Here is a 20898-nt window from a genome sequence, read left to right on the forward strand (position 1 = left end):
GTGAAAGGTTGGTCAATCATTGAGGTTCACATCTCTGACTCACTATAGTTTGTCCCTGGTGCTAAGAAAAGATCCAGATGGGAAATGCGATGGCTGTCCGTCATTCATCACTCACTCTGAAAGCCGATTTGCAGGTGCTCATTCCGAACACACAGGACTCCTTCCTGCTCGTGAACGCCAACAAAGTCGACCTTTTTGCCACAAAGTACAGATTCAAATTGAATGCTAAAAGAAATGAAGCAAACAGGATGATAGTCACAGAGACGAAGCTCATCCATGTCCTGCCGCGCTCCTCTATATGGAGTCAGTGTTTACAGAGTGTAGCCGGAGACACAGTCGACAAACCGCCGAATGGCACAAAATTACATTACATAAGCTCTAAATAAAGTTACGTTTCATTCTGAATTCTCCCAGCGGGCAGAGATGGCTCTCCCGCTGGTTAACTCTCTCTGGCTTCGTCTCTTCCTAAAGTCGGAAGGAGCATAGTTCAAGAAGATAACAGTGGTTGAGATCTGAAACGGACTGTAGCTTCATGTATCACCTTGATAAATGATGTTGACATCATCTAGTCAAATGATTAAAAATTGAACTGCCGTAATGAACTCACAGGGAAAGATCATTATTTTCACTTTTACACCATGATAATGAAAAGCGACAGAAGGTTAGGTTGATGTGACGCCAAGACTTCAAGTCAACTCAATGCTAAATTCCCACACAGACAGTGAAATATGCACGAGTTTGTCTCCGAGATTTTCCTAAGCTGAATGAGCAGGAACATGTTTGTGTCCCAGAAGGCAAAACTCTTTTACATAAGACAGGAAACCATGACTCGTGACATAAGAGGATGGGTAACACTTTGAGAAGGGTGGACGTGTCGAGTGTAGTAGAGCTAAAAGTGTGCTGTCATTCAAGGGCAACGTTTGTTCCACTACATCAAGCTGGCACAATCACAACTTGGAACAAATATAGTAACATGCTTTTGGGAAATGTGCATCCACCGCCACCATCCGCTCTTCTTTGTATTCAGCCTGCACTCTTGTCAGCGCTCTTTGGGGCATGGCTCTGTGAGAGAGAGCAGGATTTACGACTGTTTGGTCAAAGTGCCAAATGTCATCTTTAGACTCATCACTCTGGTGGGAACTGCAGTTTCAAATAAGCATCACGTTACTGAGCGACCTGGCATGAACCACACTCGTAGGTTTCCAAAGGGTGATTACATTAGCCGGTCATGAGGAAGTGGACATTTTGTTCTTTCACGTTCTTAGAGCTCTCTGAAGCTTTGGAGTCCCAAAATAGAGAGCAATCGCATTTAAAAGCTAAACATGATTAAAGATAATTTTGCGAGCACTGGGTGTATGTCAGTCCTCGTGCCTCCATGACACGGAGAATACAGCTTTGTTACACTGAAGAACACAAAATAAACAGGTTGCTTGCTTATTTACTCTTCACGATCAATATGCTAGTGTTGTGTACCGTGAACTTTCCCTGACCGTTCCAGGGTAAAATGTAGTCCGGTTTAATAGAATGCTAATCCGCACTTCATAATGATTACTTACTCGCAAATATGCAACTATTCCATATTTGAGAAGAACTGGGTAAAAAAGGTCAGCAGAATTCATTGACATTTTTCAGTATTGATTCATACAGTGTGAGATCTATTTGCACGTCATCGTGAAGTAGCGCATGTACGTCCGCTTGACACACAGAGGTCTGCAAATAAGCACTTTGGCCGACACGGGTGAAACACTGGTGAACCATTTTGGATTGAAAACAACTAAAGAGAAGGACCTGGAAGGAGCTTAATGACTGCAGAAATACAAGGACCTCAGAACCGACTTGGCAAGGTGTGATGTCACACTGTGCTGCCAACGTTAGCTAGATGCTGTTTGGGGCAAAACAAATGAAACCGTCATCACCATCACCAGAATCTCCAGATAGCAGATGCTACTGCAAGGTTTGCCAGTAAAGATCTCCGCCTGTACTGAGCAGTAGAAAACAAAGGCTACACCGGCTCCTTGCTCAGTCAGGCAGCAATGTAAACGTTTGACTGAAACTTTTACTCATAGTACGTCTTGATATTTGAAAGACGGTGTTGAAAATGCAGTCAGGAGACACAGTCGCTATAACCACAGTCGTATATGATGGCAACTACACACTACACAGTCGACATAGAGTCTTGGTGTCACATGCTTTACAGACCACGGAAGTTCTGATGAGCAACACCGGCATTAACATGTGTGAAAGGTTGACGGAAGCAACACAGAAGGACAGCTGAGCAGCAAAACAAGAATCTTAGTCATCAAGTGAGAAAAAAGTAGCCTTCTTGACTGGAGTTTTATGTTGATGTTCGTGCAGTAATGTTGCACTTCAAGTGTGCAACAAGAGTTTTGCTTAAGTTTAAACTGTTTAACTTGCATTTTTGCAATTAAAACACATTAAAGGAGAGGACAAAAAATATGTTACATAATGAAACACATTTTAATCATTGCCATTATCCAAGAATACAATTTCAATGAATCGATTTGGAACCCAAATAGAATTTATTTCGGAGATACCCATTCCTAAATGTGTGACTAGAAGAAGAAGAAAAAAGAAGTCAGTGAACCAGGCTTCAGCTTATAGTTATGTTGTTGCATTCAAACCACATTGTCAAGGTCAAACGTGGACAATATCTTCAGTCCCAGCAGAACCAATTAAAAAAAAAAATCTTCCTCACCCACTAGTTCACTGCATTCATATTTTGCATTGTAACTGGCACATGCAGCCACCTGAACAGGACATGAAGCTCAAGAGTGTAAATCTGCACATGTTGAACTACTTTCATGGGTTGTTTAGAAATGATACAACAATATGGCAATGATCAGGAAAAATAAATTCTTGCTTTCAGTCATGCACATGACAGATATGTAAACAGAAACACACATATGGTGACAAAAACACACGTGAGAACTAGAAAATCATAAAATATATAGGACTTTAACTTCAACACAATTATTCATTCAAGATGAAGTGAAACCCAAACTAAATTTGGGGCACCATCATGGTGTTAGTGTAAGTGATTTAATCCAGTGAGAGGCAGACAAAGCACGTTTGTATAAGTAAACACACTGCTTCCATTCAAACCACATTTTAGGAATGTACATAATTGAGTAATAAACAATCAAATTTTAAAGTATTGTACAGCTTTTAAGGCTGACACTGTAAATAATATAAGTTCTACCCACTCAATAAATCATGATAAAATGTTTGACATTGAGCCAAACACGTTTTTACGAAGCAACGTTTTTTTGCCTGGGACTTTCAACTGACTTTTAAGAGGAGCCCAAACTCAGCGAACTGTAAAGAGACACCATGAACCTGTTACCGTAAGAGTGCCTCCTTTCTGTAAACTGATGATGTGTGTGACACAGACCGAGGAGGGTTGCTGATCGCCCTGGGCTGGGGTGAGTGGGTGTCTGTTGGCATATCTCACAGCCTTTGCTGACAGACCATGCAGACGAGAGGTTGTAAAATTTCAGTACATTGCTGAGGATCTATGGCTTTAGTCAGGGAAGAACTCTGGCTTTAAGATTGCTTCAAGATGGGACCAACTTCTCTCCTTTCAGTAGACTTCCCTTTTAAACCAAAAGCATACCATACCAAACAAATTATTATACTGATGCATATATTATACTTCACTTTCAAATCATCTGAATGGTCTCAATCGTCTGACAGCATTAGACAATGTCGCACAAACAAAGATAAAACCCTATTTGACCCAAAATGTTACATTTAGGTGTGATAATAGCCCACAATCCACTTTACGAGATAAACAACTGAGCCCACATGCAGCTGAGACTCAGGCAGCCAAAGTCAGGAAAATACCACCCACATGTTGAATGTTTTGGACCGCATTTCAGTATTTTCCATAAAACTGGGCATAAACAGACCACAACAGTTCAGCAAAAAAGCAAATATTTTGGATTATTATTCTTGCAAAAGCATCCTTGGGTTGGCGAATAGGAAGGCGTGTTCACGCAGAGTGATGATCTGAAACTGTTCACATGCAGACGACTGCCAAAACTGAACATTTTTCACCAGCCTTTCATCAAAATATTATGAGATTTTGTGCTTGTTCGTATCTGTTTGATGAATAAGACTGTCGGATTAAGCTAGTAAAGGTCTTCTTCTTCTTCACAGCAAGTCAAATCTCCCTAATGTATCCTCCCTCATCACACCTCTCCTCTTCCTCGATCATCATCTTCCTCCCTGTCTTTTACTTGGTACTTCTACGACTATTTCTCACAATCTTCGTCCGACGTGCTGCCTGTCTCTCCTCTCCACGTGACCACCAAAATATTACTAATGTGTACTTAGTGCCAGTATCAACAAACAAATAAAAAACAAAATGCACTCACACACACACAAACAGTTTTATTGCACCAGTTTTGTGGGTTCTGCTCATTGACATAATGCTTTCCTCAGCCTCTCACCCATAACTTAGCCATCCACAACTTTAACCCAATTAAAATAAACTACCTTATTGTTGTCCCCAAAAAGCAAAATGTCCTCACAAGAACGGTGGCTTGTCAAGACTTGGTACTCACAACACACACACACACATTTATCTTCGGATCTTAGTGAGGACCGTCATTGGCATACATTGACATAACCCTTTCCCCAGCCTCTCACCCCAAACCTAACCATCTAAAACAAATGGCTAACCTTTAATAAAGTAACGTAACCTTTACGCTTAACCAAACTGAAACCCAGTTATAATAACCCAGCTAGTTTGTAGTTTTAACCCTCAAAATGAGGCTTGACAAAGTGAGGACCGGCCAAAATGTTCTCACTTTGCAAAAATGTCCTCACTCTGTTCATTAAAAACTCTTTCTCACCAAGATAGAAGTGCAAGAACACACAGACACAGTCATGCTTTTATGCTTTGTGGAGACATATCATTGCTTTCCCCAGCCTCTCACCTTGGCTAACCAGAACCAGAACCAAAATCAAACTTACATCCAATTATAATGACTCAGTCCACAGGACATTTGCAATGTATCAAAGGGTAGTGAAATAAACTTTTATTTAACAACATGTGCCGTAAATTTCATAGAAAAACCTTCATTGGTTATTTTTGCTGACAGAACAGAGACAGGAGGGGAATAAACACAGGCCAAAAACAAACTGCACAACAAACCTTGAAACTGAACTAAGGATCTTGTGTCTCTCACGAAACATTGTTTTATAACAAGATTTAAAAAAATGCACTGTAAGGCCAGAAATCAAATGAAATAGAAGACTAATAACCTATAGTTTGAGTCTGCACTATATTCTATATTGGGCAGCAACAAATCATGACCTAGAAAAAGTAGCTTCTAATTGTCAGTTTGGCATATGGTACCTTTTCTTGCTCAGCTTCGGATTGTGTCGATGAACACAAAGAAAAAAACAGTGGCAGATGTGTTTATCAGGCTGCAGTGTGTGGTTCAATCAAGTGAGCAAGGCATGCTGGGTTACCATCAGAATAGAAATTGACTTTGTATTCTAATACAGTGGAAGCATGGAACAAGAAGCAAAGAGGCACAAACACGGGTGTGAGGCGTTAAAACTCTTAGCGTGACTTGGGGCAAGGTTCCATCCACTATCGTGTTCACTCCTTCACCAAAAGCTCACCAAGGGCTTCAACAGCTGCCTAGGACCACACACCAAATTTCAACCGGGAGCCTGTTCGCACGGAAGTCCACCACACCATTACATATGATTAACCAACAAACTCGGAAAAAAATGAATTTGTTGATAAAGATGGAAAAAACAAGGAAAAACTCATGCCCTTAGTGGTGTTCCCCTTCACTTGCTATAAAACAAAATATGTGGGCGCCTGCATCAACCAGCTCCCAAACCTCAAACAGATTTCCCACATTGCTGAATGTAGCACTTCATCAGGCAGGATGTTGGACTCAACATTAAAACCCATCTTATAGTTTTTGAGATGCTTCTTGACACTGTCCAAACCCCCCCTCCACCCCTCTCACATGTGCACAGCACTCACCACAAACAGCTGCTGACTCTCTTGGTTCACTTTAATTCTTGTCTTTCCCCTCGAGCAAAGATCCTGAATGGTGGCAGCACTGCGGGCCACAGGCCCAGTGGGCTGAAACCCATCCATTTGTGGCACTTCATCCAAGTTTAATACGCTTTCCAGCGGTGTGTTAATGGAGGTTGTGAACCGGAACACATTGGCATCCTTAAACAATTCTGGCCTTTCCAAGTCATCCCATTTGTCCTGCTGTGACTCCATCAAGGAACCTTTCACCTCATCGCGCAGGATAAATACCATGCATACAGATTAGCCCGGTCTGATAATGACGCATTTTAGCACCACTACAGTCAGCATCTAGATATATTACAGCAATAGAGAGCACATAAAGATCCATGGTAACTATATAGAACGGGAACAACAAAGCATGGTAGCCACATACATTCGAGTGCACCGGTTATACACATATTATAAGTTACTTTTCAGATGGACTTTCAATAAAATCTTCAGCAATGACAAAATGAAAATAATTTTCGTTACCTGTTCAGCGAAGAGATGAGTTCGCTGTTAGGAATTACAAGGACAGCGAATTGCAGCAGTGGTTTCTCCTGTAAGTGAAAAGAAAGCGTGTGAGTACATTTAACATCCCTGTACTTGTCAGAACCAGTATGGTTATGGCAAAAAGTCAATCTTCACACTATTCATTCATTTTTTAACGCACCCTAATGGCAACAATTCTTTATACATGCATCATGCTTCCAAGGTCTGTTTTTCTGGACAGTATTCTGTGAGCAACTTCACCCAACAAAAAACAAATTTGCCTGAAAGACTCCAGAGCCACTAAATGCAACTTCAGAAATTTGTTTACTTTGAGGATTATTGTCACGGCTGAGGCTACTTGGGAAAAAAAGGGAAATTGCAAGCACAACTTTGACATTCTATTGCTGAACACATAATTTGGATTTGTCGAGGCTCTTCGTTGTTCACAGGATTGTGAGGGCCCCACGTCAGTGCCTGCATTACATTATAATCTGTTTGCTGTCAATCAACTGACACCCACAGGAGGGAAAAGTCAGGGCTTCTGTCAGAAAAGATTCTCAAATAAACATGACACTTGACAATCTTGTTTTCAAGACCGAAGGAAATGTTTAATGCAGGTTTGATGTGCCAGCGTTTGTGGTAAACACAGACAAATAATCTTGACGATGGATATAAATATAAGTTCCCACATGACGCTTTGGATCTATACAAATAATGCAGCCAACAAATGAGTATGAACTGTGAAATTCCAGGGAAGAATTAAGGATCCTCCAAAGTCGAGAAGTTTTCAGTCAATCAGCTCAACAGTGAAGCGGGTTTAAGAAATTGATATTTTTATCTAGTTTGAGGTTTTGGATCCAGGTATGCCTGAGGTAAAACATGAGTATGGGGTTAAGATATGACATACTGAATATTAGCCAGAATTAAACAGAGCATATTTAACCCCTCAGGTGCCAGAGTTTCTCCATGAAACATTCACGACTTTGATCAATATTTCAAAAATATGTAGCTCACAAATGGTTAGCGACAAAAGCATACTGGACCTTATACATTCTCACTTTGATAGACTACTAGGACAAGGAACAGATGATGACATTTTGGCTGCATTCTGGATCCAGGAATCTTTTTATTTTCTTCATTTTTTTTTACTTAATTCTCCTCAATGTATTAACAATTTATGATTAGACAGATTTTGACATTCTTCTAGGGGCTTCTACAATGAAAACCAGCTAGTTTAATACCAAGATTCCACCAGTTTAGACGCCCAGTTGGAACTGTGGTGTCAAACATCCTTAAAAAAATAAAGAATAGTCGTGACTGCCATACTTGCTTGCAGGTGGGAGACAACAACAACAACAAAAAAGAAAATCTGGTCCAGACGTGGTAGCTGTATAAGGCTATAGTTTTGCATGATTTACAACCCCACAGTTTCTGTCCCAATATTACAGGTACATCAACGTATTACAGTCACTCTCTAGAGATAACAACATCAATTTCTTCTAAATCTTAAAAAATGTCTGCAGACAAAGTCATACATGATGTAGATAACAGTACAAATACTTGCTAACAAGAAGCTTTACCAGCAATGGGGGACAGTGGCATGTCTAGGCAGCATCCAAAACAGATTCTCTCATCATTAACTACCCCAGAACTAAGTGCCTCCAACATTCAAAGGAAGAGTCACGCTGTTTCTATTTATATCCTCACGTCTTCACTGTCTAGTGAGCAATGTGGCCTTCAGTGTCACAACATACAGTTTGAGCCGCATAAAGAAATGAATAACAGCAAATGTATTTATTTCTAGAATCACAATGAAACATATTTGCTTGTTGACAATAATAGTAGAATGAGTTTGAAGTTTGTTAGTCATAACATCAATGACATTGTGTGACATTGTTTCTTTAATATACCTGCTAGCCCAACGAGTCTGTACTTGGGTTGTTTTTCTCTGAAGATCCCATCAGCGGTTACCCCACCATATCGGCCTCGTCCACCTGAACTATGTTGTGCCTCCTCCCACTGTCACACCAGTCCTCTTCATGTACTCCTTTACAATATCCAGGTCTACTCTTCTGTGATATCTGGAATAAGTTGCAAATCTGCTTCTAAACCAACTCTGTGGGAAAAGAAACTAAAGTGTGTATGTTGCGCAGCTGCAACCACTAATTCTGCTGCAGAAGTGTTTGATCACCTCTCATGTAAAAAACACCAGGAGACTACTGAGGCTACTGACTAGTTTAACTACATTCCCTCTCCTTGGCAGAAAAACCTTGATCTTATTAACGCCTGATCCCACCACCGCCAACAACAACATCTGAAAAACATCAATTGCGCCTTACAAACGTTCACATTTTTTCCTTCCAGCAGTTTTAGAGATCTCCTTTCTTGTCTGAAATTTTGGAATGGAGCTGGATGTCAAAGACACAGTTGTAATAAGCAGGTGTTGTTTGTAGTTCTGCGCTGACGCTTGTCACTGTCAGGATAGGTGTAACGTTTGCCACAGAAAATCTGTACGTCAGTGGTGACAGCAGAGGGGAGAGGTGTCTTGTAGTTTTTATTTATTTATTTTTTTAATAGTGCAATAACAATGTTATTTCAAGAACAACTCTGAGAGGACAATTTAACTTAAATTTATGACAATGTAATACACATTCCAAGTCTGAGTGTGGAGTTGTAATATTCTCATAAGCAACAAAGAGGAACCTTTGCTTTGTGTCATTTTATTTTGCTGTTAAATTGTGGGTGTGAATGAGAGAGAGTGCATGTGTCTGGATGTGTGAAGTTGTTTTTGTTCTGACAATAATCAGTGCAGATGAATCATTTAACAAATAGATAAGGAAGTGCGGCCATTCCACAACATAACATAACATAACATCCCCGCTTTTCAGTTTGAAAGCAGCAGTGGGATTTTTATGTCTAGCGTCGTCATCTGCCCTTCAGTAAAGCAGCATTAAAAACAGCTGCTGAACCAAAAAACAAACACAAAAAACTTGTGTTTTCCATTTACTCTGTGCAAAGTGTTTCTCAACTTGCCCATGAAACTTTCAATTTTACCAGTTTCTTTGAAAAACGAATCAGACGACACACTACTGAAAGTACTACTGCAAGCTACATTTAGTGGCGGTCGACAACAGCCCTCATTGGCTAAACAAAATGTTGTGGCAATTTGGAAAACTTTGCCTGGCCATGCTATGTTTGGGGTCATTTCTTTCCGCACAGTACCATGTTTTGACATTTGTATATAAGATATAAAAATAGATTAGTATATAAGAGCAATGTGCTACTAATTAGAGGTATCACTGCTTTCAAGGGCATCCTTCCATTCCATTGTTTATACCATATATAACGAAAATATAGCCAGAGATATTGTCCCCTGTGCTTTAGCAGCGTAGAGGGACCCCTACGCCGTCAAACTCCAACATGTGTTCTCTGATATTTTATTTCCCATCATGACAATGTTCACTTTTGATCAGCCCAACAAACAAAACTTGAACCCAAAATAAAGAAACTACATTCTGATGGTGAACAAATTCCCCTGGTGCTTTAAACGCCTTAACAGAAAAACGTCAATGTCAAGAAATTTTGAAAGTCAGCAATACGAGAGGAAAAAAAACTGTATCGATCCCTATGGGACAAATTAGTTTAAGGCTGACCCTTGAAGATGCCAAGAGCAATTTAATCTTCTCTGTTGTGTCCAAGGACACTTTGACAATCACTGGCGAAACTGCTGACCTCTTGATGACCTTCTTTACTTTAGCATTTGGCGTGTCATGTAGACAACACCGTCCAAAAGGTACATCCAACAGGGATTCCACATATGACACTGAGTTACATTCCTCTGAATTATTCATGCTATCAGGCATTATTCGCATGTATAAAATATAATACATACAACTACAGTTGCAAGACCATGACCCTGTTTTCACATCCAATCTTCCCACAACACAAAACAACAGACAAATATTTATAGCCTCACTGCAACAAGGCTCAGGGGAAGAACAGAAGATTGCTGGTCTTAGAGGGGGTGCGGGCTGTGGTAACTGAGGGCAAAGAAAGCCAGACGCTGAGGGAGCATGGACACAATCGATGGAGGCAGTGGAACAGTTTTAGAAAACTGAACCCCACCAGAAAATATTCCAGATCTTTCGTGTTGATGCCATCTTGCAGGAGGGGATAGTCACCGAGATCCCTTTTTGTGAAAAGATTGTATGCTGTAAGAAGATTGGGAGAATGCCATTTCTGTTGGCCTCAATTCCAGAAGGCCATCATTGACACGATCTGCATTGTGGTCGGTCACTGTAAATGCCAACAGCAGCCACCTTCATTACCTGTACCGACCAGTTCGTAACAGCATGAGACTGGTAACACATCATTCATCTGAGAGGGCAGCCATCCTTTGGGAATGGACTCTGCCCTTGGAGGATCAAATCGAAGGTCTTACAGAGAGCTAGGTCTGAGTTTACTGAGTTTACTTTACTGTGAGTTTCTAGGCCTTACAGTGACCAGAAGGTGTTCTGTCAAGGTGCATGTTGAAGAGATCCATGAGTACGGTAGAGCCACAGTACCAGGCACAAGTCAGACAAATCATGCACCCGGGCTGTGTCTCATAACACAGAGTGACAGTTGACTGACCAAAAGCATCCAACAACCAGGAGCTCCACCAAGTAAATAATACGTAACAATGATGAGGAATCTCAACCTGTCAAGTTGTTACAAGGTTTCATTGAAATGCAAATTCAACAGAAAGCAAAGTACTTCAGAAATTTAGTGTGGCAGTAGCCTAAGTGAAACATATCTCCCGTGAAATATTTGAAGTCCATTTCCTTCAATTACAGCCTTCAGGTCTCCTGGGACACATCTGCGACAGTCTTGACTAGAATCATGAAATGACGCAGAACAATCCAATCACACCGCATGAATGCGAAACTCAACAAAATGAGTAATGAACACCCAGCAGAGTTCAGATGACTCATGAGGGTGGAAACCATGCAAATCATAACAGTGTATTTCAAGATTGTTTTAAATTATTGACTAATAAAATATAAATCTGAGGCCAATCTGGAGGAATTATGCAGCAGCACCTTTGTCCAAACTCTGTGGCTCGATGGTGTTTTCATTTACTTCACGAAAGAAAATTCAAATCCCAACTTCATTCTCTCATGTCTGCTGCCGATTTAGAGCCAACATTTTAGTAGATTGACTTTTTCCCATGCACTTGGTCTGGCGAGAAATCCTCTAGGCCCCTGCAGTGGATTCATCCCTCACGGCGACTGCAACGCCGGGTGAAAATGAATGAGCAAACAGAGAAAAAGGAACAAACAGCCAAAGACTGTGCAGAAAGCAAAATGAAGGCAAGCGCCCGAAAAAAGCTATTTTTCATATATTTGGCGCACAGCATGCTCATGAGGTAGAAATGAAATCAGAGCCAAAACTGTGAAGTAAATAAAAAGCATCCAAGTGTAACGTTTTTTACGTTCTTTGTAAGAACAGTTCAGTTTGATTTGAGACCACTGCAGAGCTCCAGTGTTTACTAGATGCTACATACAGTACCAGAGTTCAAATCAATGTCCATCAATGGACCAGATCCTATCCCAGCTGTTAGGGGCAAGAGGCATGATCAGCAAAGGAAAAGCCTCATGCTGCTATTGTTCCTGCAATCTTCAGGAGATCCACTCATTTAATCTAATGTTCAATGTTGTTCATGGTTTGTATCCACAGTGCAGGCGTTCAAACGCATCTGCCATGCTTTATATTATGTTTTCTTACGGGAGCAACACAATGCCACATACAGCCCTCTTCTGCGATGACCAGAAATTATTATTTTAAAGTGGATATACAGTAAGCATAAACAGAACTGTGCGTAAGATTGTTTGAGCCCCAGCTCAATCAGCTGCTGTGGTGGATAAAGCCAGCTCCTCTCAGCATCATTCACATTCTGTAAGCTCTGCAGAGACCGCCAGAGAGAGTTCTGGAGTGGATACAATAATTTACAGTTATATGAGTGTGAAATTACAGCTCACAACGATGACATCACTCGGTGATGATCACCAACATATGCTGGCAGAGAGTGAACGCTAGTGGCTTCATGAAACAGTGCCGTGGTTCTCAAAGCTCAGTAGGTGTCACTCTAGGTTTAAATTAGATTTCATTGAAAGATTTCATTGACATGGTTGTTAAACTACAAAGATTTTAGAGCAGACAGTGCCATCTAGTGTGCTCTGAAAATGAGAACCCCGTTTCATGAAGCATCGTCAGCCCATCACTACTAAATGCAGTTTCCTGATGTGTGAATTTACTCAAATACAGGCGGAGTCACTGCCGAATGAACATGACCTAAAAATTCCACAGTACTGACCGGAGCATTAACTACACATCTTAGGAGAACTGTTTTGGAAATTCCGCCAACATTTAGTAGAATGAAAACGCAGAAATGTAGTGATGGAGATGTCTCTTGAAGAGAGCATGAGTTGAGGGCAGATGACAGCTTTTTAACTTTTTGGACGAGGGAGGCATAAGATTGAAAGGAAATCAATTCTTGTTGTTGTGACCTGAAAGTACATTCACCTTGCTGTACATGGCATCAAAATAGATTGGCTGCCCTTCCTATTAACATCACAGGGAGAAGGCAAGGGTTATTCATGAAGCTTCACAAAACAAATTCAAAGCAATCTAAAATGCGCTTTAAGTAACAATACTTGCCAGAAAAAAGTGACAAATTGCCATGCAAAAATTCAGGAGATGAAATCTGCAATAGTAAAATTCATTGAAAATTTCAAGAGACAAATTTTGGTAAGCTAATGGATCGACCAGTACATATTGTCTGACTCTGCAGCGAAACAATAAAGAATTGTTCACCCAGAATGTAGCGTCTGGCTTTGCCTCTCGTCCCGAAACACCCGATCAGGGCAGAACAGTGTGATTTAAACTACAGATCTGAAACTGATAGGCGGACTGCTGAGAGGACGAGCGGACCACCTGCTGACTGCTGTGAGAGAGGAGCAAGTACACCAGTTCTCCGTTTATCGTGAAGGGTAGGTGGTCGTGATGCAGTCTACGTGTGAAAGTAAATCAGTGGTGATGCTGATGGGTTGTGCAACACTGAGATGCACAGACAGAGAAAAGAAGGTTGCTGTGATGTCAAGAATATAAGATACAATTGAATTGTCAAAAGGTATTATGGATGCAAAAGTTAACATTGTACAATGGGGCTTCATGGTACCATGTTTTTCCATTGTCCACGTGATCACCTTTAATAACAAGACAATGGTTTCCAGTGAGTCAGTTTCATTATTATTTTAATACTGCAAAGAAAATCGTTGATAATTCGCTCCCGTATGCCCCAGGTGTGCAGAGGTGGAGGTCACACAATTTCGAGTCCCTTATTAACCTCTGTGTGTTTTAGAACTGTGGGCGATGGCGATCCAAGGACAACGTTGTTGTGAGGCTGCAGCACAAACCACTGCACCCCTGTGCTGCCCTTTCATGTGACATTTCCATAAAAGCTGTTTTGCAGTCATCCAAAGTAAACTTTCCAACTCTGATGTGCCGATCCATGTAGAAATTTAAATAATTCTGACAGCCCTGACTGAGCCAAAGGCAGTTTCTTTCACTATCAATTATTCAGAAATAAAAAAGAACAATGTCAAACTTTCACCGGGATACCTTTGTGTTCGGAATGCTTTCACTGTTGCAGGAGCAACAACGAATCACATTATGAAGAGGTTTGCCAAGGCTTGAAGGAAGTGCTTGACAGGGATTTACGCTGTCATAGAGTGGCCCAGTTGAGTGACAGACTGCAGCTTTACAGCGCAGGAAGCCCGGCAAGCTCAGAGTCGGTACAAAGCCACAGGAAGGAAAAAAGCCGGAGCAGCAGGAGTATAGTGTCCCGAAGAGCTAAACCCTCATCAGTCAAAAGTGTCCATCTATATGTCTATGCTTCATGTTGGCCACATGCTTCAGTTAATCCTGTGTCGCTTCAATTATTAAGAAAAGACACCCTTTCCCCCTTCACTTTTTTGTTTTCTTTTTCAAGCACCATCTCATACAACAAAGCTTTTCTTGGCGAGGTATGAATTTGCACAGTGGATTACAGTGTTTTATAAAACAACCGGACATCATCTGACCTTCAATTCTCTCCACTGCAAGCAGCCAGGAGATGAGAAAGTCCTCCCACTCTGATGTACCTGGGAAGTGAAACTTCCTCTCCGTCTCAAACTTTGAAGGTTAGACACAGCAAGTTCATGAAAAGTATACAGACTTCTCAAGCATCCCGTCAGTTGTTAAGAGCTTCAGGAGCAATTAAGTGCAGAAGCTGGTGTTCTTGAAAGCAAACACCAGGGAACTGGGTTGAATTCCAAAGTTGTGAGAAAGTTGAGCGAAGGGTGACATTTTGAGTTTGAGTGCCTGAAAGACAAAGAGGCTGGCCTTAGCTGAACCCTCTTTTGAATGGAACATCAGAAGCTGAAGCATTGAGAAACTATACAAATGTTTACATTTTAGGACAATGTTGAGTGTGTCTTGGTCCTGCCCTTGAAAAGGCTACATTGTACACGGTTCTTTCTCTACACATACAAGTTCTGGATGATGGAGACTTGTATTGGTGAGCTGGTAAACAAGACAGGACTCTGAGACCAAAACTGTGCAACTTTAAACATCAATTACGATGGAACAAAACAAGCACGAACAATGTCTCTTCTTCTCATGGCTGTTCAGCTTGCACATGCCTCTCCTGAGCTGGACAAACCTCCTCAGTATTAAACCTCACCATACGCTGAATCCCAGCAGCACTCAAACGTGGGAATTTTCAGTCTCAGCAGGAGCAAGGTCAGATTTCCGAGTCTAACTGCGGGACAACCACCACCGCTACATTACCAAGTGTAAGTAGATAATTCAAGATGGCTGCCCTGAGTGTTATCGGTAAGTAGAATCTCCTGTAGTGTTGTTTATTGACACTTCTGTGGCGTCTGCTGACACGCATTGGTGATAGATGTGAGTGAATTATGATTCATCGAGTAGTTCAATGTGTGATAAATATCTCTATGGTCCCACCAATTCCACATTGTATCGATATTAGAAAACAATGCATTACATTTAATCACGGCACGACTTTCTAGAAATGTGTTTCTCTGTACTTTTATAATGATGAAGTTGTTAAACATCACTCGAGTCAGGCGGCCTGTCTGTCCCGTCATGGCCGCACTCTAGCAGAAAACAAAACAGCATGCGGATGGTGGAGCGGAAGCAGCGGAGCAAGAAATGAACTAGCCATCATTGTGGTCGACAACCAATCTCTCCAACAGAACGTTAGGGCCTCCTTTAAATATTAGTGCACAGATGTTTGTCCATTAAAAGGAGAGTCGAAGCATTTCAACCACCACTCATTTAACGTTTATGTATGTATTGTATCTGCACCTTGGAAAAAGCAAAAACTGAAATTGAGGTAGTGCGTGGCTGATGCAAACCGTGACCGTTTTTAGTGTGACTTTTCACACCGTTGATGGTTGCTGTTGCCACAAAGTTTCTTCGAGCAGCGTGTACTGAATTTTTTTTCTTTGAATATAAGCATAAATAATTTAGATAAGCAAAACGTGTGTTTCCATTACAATAGCTCTTGGCATTGTGATTAAATATGAGAAGGGAAAGTAAATAATATTCAAATTTGACAAAGGTTTCTTTATTTAAACTAGTGAATTGTTAAATATTTACATCTAAATGTGATATTATATTTCTATCTAACTGTGCTTAATAAAGGCTCCGTGCCAAATACAGATTTAGAAACAAACCAAGCTCCCTGGAAAATAGATTTTTTTCTCAACTTTTCTCAACTGTACAACATAAACGTACCCCAACTGAAGGAGAGCCAGCCTAGCACTTTCTGAATATTCACAACATCTGATGCAACAAGATCTGAATACGAACAAATATCCGCCGGAGTCTGAAGCGGTGCGGCTCTTACTTCTGCTGCTGATCTGTTAAACACATAAAAGCTGGAATTCTCCAGAATATCGCATGGGAAATCATTTTCCTTTAAATGTAGGATCATTTGGGGCGATATAAAAACCCTTAACCTTTATCAACATTATAGCCTTTAAAGCAGAATGGATCTGTCTTCAGTCTAATGGGGGTCTACTGAGTGATCACTGACTGCAGCCAATGGGCCTGTCTTAATGAAAAGCTATTAGCAGCATTCTTCATTTGAAAAGCAGAGGCCAAATCAATTTAGGCCATTTTATTCCATCGCCCAAGGCTTTGTACTTAATCCACTGCCAAAGCTGCAGCGCCCAGTGGTGGCTGCTGATTATTTTAGCTGCTCATACGCCTGTATTCAGGGACATTTAGAAGGCGAATGATAGTCATCAGAATGTGGGGAACATTACCGAGATAGAAAATAAAATCCATCAGCCACAGGAATGTCTCAATGGGAAGACTTTGTATTTTAGAATTGCCCATTCTCTGCTTTATAAATTGAATATAAGTGGAACCTCTTATTTCCTCTGGCAATATTGGCTCATACAATCTGCTATAAATCACGATTTTTTATTAAATATCTTTGTCGTTTTGCAGACTAGAAAGAGTAAGGTGTACTTTTTTTGTATAAGAGATTGAACCAGCTCTAAATAAGGGATTCCAAAGTAGTAGGCAAAATAAGAACTAGGCCATGAATGGGCTTTCTCTGGACCTTCCGGGATCCTGAACATCTTAACAACAGGAACATGTAATAATCTGTTCTGATTATTGGAATCCATTCATAAGTATATAACATACTTTGCAAACAAATGCCAACGATCACGTAAGCTCCTCGGTGATGAAGCTGCACATAAACAGAAAGACCTATCGACAACTTATAATGAGAACAAGGGTCTTAGAGGAGCGTTCAATAACAGTCATATTTGAATGACACAACGGCTCGGATATAATCATTTGAGAAGTGCCTGAGGGACATTTCAAATTACATATTTGGCCGGGTCTGCTTGGAGTTCCTCAGGGGAATTAAACTCACACGCACGTGCGCACGCACATTGATTAGGGGGCACAAATTGTGCATTAACAATCTCTTCACTGGTTATTTGTCTATGATGCAATGCTAATATGTCATGACTGAAAAAAGTTACTGATAATGCCAGGCAAAAATGTGTTTTTAACAGGTAGTTACTGTGTTGTTTGAATCAAACTATTCCTGACTGCAGCGCAGTAAAATGTTCTCAGTACTAAGTAAATGTACTACCCCCATTATTGGCTATTTTCCTATTGCAGGCAATGTATACTTAATATTTTTTCAAGGCTGCATTTTGGATAATATCACATAGGATCTTTGATCTGGTGAAGCCACACATTCTGGCACTCTTGTACCCAATCCATAATAGAGAAAAAAAAAATCAACAAATTAACAAACTACCATCCATCTAGACCTTGACGCTACTTACAAAGGAAGACTTTGACAATGACAGATTCCAAGTCAAGCAAATACAAACTAATACAATGCCAGCTTTAGAGAAAAATTTCAGATCCAAACAAAGATGATAAATACACAATAGACAAAATACACATGACTTTCAGTTGAGGGACTTGTCCTGCACTAAACCTTGCGATAAGAACCTTTTGAAGACTTGTATGTCTTTGTTCATGGGTCAAGGCCATTGGTCATTCATCTCCTGGCCGGCTTTGACCCACACTCCTACAGTACACCATGGTTGACTTTCTGAACACTGCTTAGTAAAAATAAAGTGTATATTTGACGTGTTAAATGAATGTCCCATAATATAGCTGATTATAAAACACTAGTTCAGGTTAAACTTCATGGTGTGAGTGAATGAATGAAGTAAGCAGCGACTCCATAGTTGAAGTAGAAAAAGCCGCTGGTCTTTGGATAGAAACCAGCTGGTGGTTGTCTGAGCCTCAACAATGATCTAAGGCTGCTGCGTCAATTGAAAACCCAAATGCACTAACTCGTCTCACTTAAATGAGTAATAAAGAAAGGCACCTCTGCTGAAACGATAGCCTCATGCTGGGGCAAAATGAGTTCAGCACGTGCCGTCTCAACGTTTCATTACATTAAAACCAGAGCAATCAATGCATCTGTACAGGTGTGGGTGTCCCTGTTCCTCAGGACTCAAATGAGGGCAGACATGACTCTCATCAAGCTGTCTGGCTGGGACCTCACCGGGCCTGGACTGAAGTCACTGTGCAGGCTAGACCCATAAATCCCTGCTCACTCAGGCCTGGGACAGACTCAGACAGTCTCTACTTTCCGTCACGGCACCAGGAACTGTGACAATGCCGCGACACACACAGTGGTCAACAAGCTCCTCACACCGTCCACTGGGCCCAAGCAGAAAAAAAAAGTGCTTTATAGCCCTAACGCAGACGTCAAGGACATTGTGGTTTTGATTTACAGCAGCCCTGTAGCCAGATTGTGATATATAGCCTCGATGTTGCATTTTATGTTGTGATGAATATTTTCTGAAGACACCAGCGGGCGTGAGGTGTGCCAGGTGCTCAGCCTCGAAGGCTGCCCGGGGAAGCCAAACCCTTTATTCATAGAAATATGGGGGCCATTATGAAAGAGGTGGAGTTTTATTGTGCTCTGCCATCAAAGAAAACGATTGCATGTCCACCTTTAAGGCAGCAATAAATCACTTTGTTAGATGTAAAAACAAACTTGAGTTATCCAGCCGGAACTGTTCTACAAACATGTAGTTAAACCTGTATAAATGAAAGGACCTTTTAAAAATGGATTGCCTGGAGAATGAAACGATAATAAGGCAAGACAAATGCCTCCATTTTAAGGTATGAAAGGAAAATATCCCAAATCATTTTTCCAATATTTGAGCCATGTAACCTGAAATATTGGTTTCTTACAAGTGTATAAAAACAACCAACTTAAACCCTCCTTTTTAGACAACAACATGCAATAAGGTATGAAGTAAAACAAAGCAGCTTTTACATGCGTCGCTTGATTTCCAATTCAGATCGATTCAGATTCCTTTCAGGCCTCCTTTTGTTCTGTTACTCCCATGCTTTCTAAAAGTGCATGTCACAGTTTAGGTTAGACCTGGTGGAATAAAGCGCATTTTAGTTAGTCCGCAGTGCTGACCTCACCTCCATTCATGATCCTACCACATCAGCCATTTTCAAAACTTTGATAAACACAGGGTCACAGGTATCATCGTGCGCCATTGCTTATCTATACCACATTATTGTATTTTAAAATGTACATGTAGACGCAGAACACCCAGCACCTCCATGATTGGACCAGTGTTCAAATCACTTCTTTCCAAAAGCAATCTTCATTTAGGAAAACACTGTATAATAATACGAAACAGGATTTTGATTTGTTATGATATATACAATATGGTTATCGTTCACTTAATACAGACTTGTGAGAGGACTTGTGAGGAGGTGGAGAAAATGTCGTCATTGCAGTTAAAAATAGACACCTCTCCTCACTTGAAAGCACTGTGGAGTTGCAAAGATCCACTTGTGTAAATGAACGGAGGTACTTAAGGGCATTAATGCACGTAATTGTCCACTTCATTAAATGCTAAAATTGATTTGGTAGAAAGTTCATAATAAACTTTTGAATTTGAGTTCAGCCAGTCGAGCACTTAAGTTGATGAAGAGGTTTACTAATGCTGCAGATTTGAAGGAACTTCAATGTTATTATGGCAATGAGGACAGAATGTAGTGTGCTGTCTGTTGTAAAGAAGACATGCAGTCAAGCTGTAGACCTATTGCAGGTCATCTTTTGATTCATGTCAGGTGCAATTTTACATAGATCCTAAATTGAGCAGCCAAATACTGTATGTACTGAGATAAAACTTTAACCCAACCGTCAATATAGACTTACATAATTGGACATAATGGATGGAATATGTGACTCAGAGAACAGACTGCAACGCATCGTACGTTCTGCTGAGAAGGTGCTCGGTTGCAGCCTGCCACCTCTTCAGGACCTGTATGTCTCCAGGATCCGGAGATGTGCAGGTCGGATCAGAGCCGACCCTTCTCACCCTGGCCATGGACTGTTTGTTCCTCTTCCCTCTGGCAGGAGGCTGCGGTCCATCCAGACCAGAACCTCCCGTCACAGCAACAGCTTCTTCCCCTCAGCCGTCAGACTGTTGAATTCGTGAATAGCCTTTATTTTATTTTATATTTTCTGTCAGCACTTTATTCCAAAACACCTTTCTGGTTGGTGGGATCCTCACTGACCATGGCAATACATTTGATCCTGATTCTGAGGGAATCAACAACGATGACAGAGTTCAAAGCCTTGGGTACAATTCAGACAGAGGGAACCAACGTCACCCTCAAGGTTTCGGGGAGGGGAGAACACAGGTTTG

At 40.9% G+C, this 20898-nt stretch overlaps 1 protein-coding gene across 3 annotated transcripts in view; it reads right to left on the bottom strand.

The window, feature by feature from the left end:
• tspan9a (tetraspanin 9a) overlaps nucleotides 1-20898 on the bottom strand; it is a 238323-nt gene that overhangs the window by 141360 nt on the left and 76065 nt on the right. For 2 of the 3 annotated variants that reach the window (XM_053884524.1, XM_053884523.1), the window contains one exon: nucleotides 6560-6627. The exons of the other annotated variant lie outside the window; for it this stretch is intronic. The gene's annotated coding sequence lies outside the window, so the exon portion shown is untranslated. The remainder of the gene's footprint in view (nucleotides 1-6559; nucleotides 6628-20898) is intronic. 3 annotated transcript variants of the gene reach the window in all.

This window comes from Synchiropus splendidus, chromosome 14, assembly GCF_027744825.2.
Source record: "Synchiropus splendidus isolate RoL2022-P1 chromosome 14, RoL_Sspl_1.0, whole genome shotgun sequence".
Lineage (NCBI taxonomy): Eukaryota > Metazoa > Chordata > Actinopteri > Syngnathiformes > Callionymidae > Synchiropus > Synchiropus splendidus.